The sequence below is a fragment of the Poecilia reticulata genome, linkage group LG13 (genome assembly GCF_000633615.1).
Source record: "Poecilia reticulata strain Guanapo linkage group LG13, Guppy_female_1.0+MT, whole genome shotgun sequence".
Classification (NCBI taxonomy): domain Eukaryota; kingdom Metazoa; phylum Chordata; class Actinopteri; order Cyprinodontiformes; family Poeciliidae; genus Poecilia; species Poecilia reticulata.
Window position 1 is genome coordinate 2023491 of NC_024343.1, and position 978 is coordinate 2024468.

The window sequence follows — 978 nt, forward strand, 5'->3', positions numbered from 1 at the left end:
TGGATGGATGGATGGATGGATGGATGGATGGATGGATGGATGGATGGATGGATGGATGGATGGATGGATGGATGGATGGATGGATGGATGGATGGTTTCRTCCGTGTAGCTACACCTACGTTAATTATCTAATGCCTGCAGTGTACAGTCTATCCACTCACCTGTATAAATATCCCTGCAGTGCTTTTCCCCGCTGTTCGCTCTGAACCGCCACCAGGCAGCAGCTCCGGGAGGAGAAAAGACTACTGTACTCCAGGCATCGCTCCCGTCATTTTAAGTACGCTTATTGGTCCCCCAAAAAATGACAAAAACCCGGACATTATCATCAATTAATAAAATCCTCCTAGGTTGAACTTGAAAACTGGACGTTATGCTGTTAACGCTTAGCTTCCGTCAACAACTCAGGCGGAAGTGAGAGCTCCACGCAATGCAAGTAATARCCCGGSCGGAACACGGTGCGCTAAATAATAAAATATAATTTAACGAWGCCTTGAGGCAGATAAATTTTCCTCGAGGAATTTTAATAATCAAGGTATTTGAATCACTCGAGGAATCGCTTCAGCCCTAATTTTAATCTGTYATGACAGATTTGTGAACTGGAAGGAAATATAACTTTTCCAAATTAGTTTAATGTCTTTTGCAGACCAACAGATTTTCTTTAAGGACTCGCTTATTTTTAACTCTATCCATCTTTACGTGCTCCTGCTGAARAAAAGCCTCCCCATACATAACATGATGCTCTCACCACCATGTTACACCAGGGGCATGGTGTGCTTACTTCAAACGTTAAGTTTTTCTGGCCAAAGGTTTGGTCTCAACTTGTCGCCTACATGATTTGTGGCAAACATTAGACTGGACTTCTTAGACTTTTCTATAAAGGCCAGATTTTAAGAGCAGGGGCGCCGCCAAGAATCTTGAACCCCTGACAAAAAATAAATAAATTGGGTCCCCACTGCTGTCTATTTGACCCATAAAAGG

The 978-nt window shown here is 43.0% G+C and overlaps 1 protein-coding gene across 1 annotated transcript in view; it reads right to left on the reverse strand.

Moving 5' to 3' along the window:
• The window catches only part of hnf1ba (HNF1 homeobox Ba), a 29130-nt gene that overhangs the window by 19489 nt on the left and 8663 nt on the right, over positions 1-978 (reverse strand). The window lies entirely within an intron of this gene.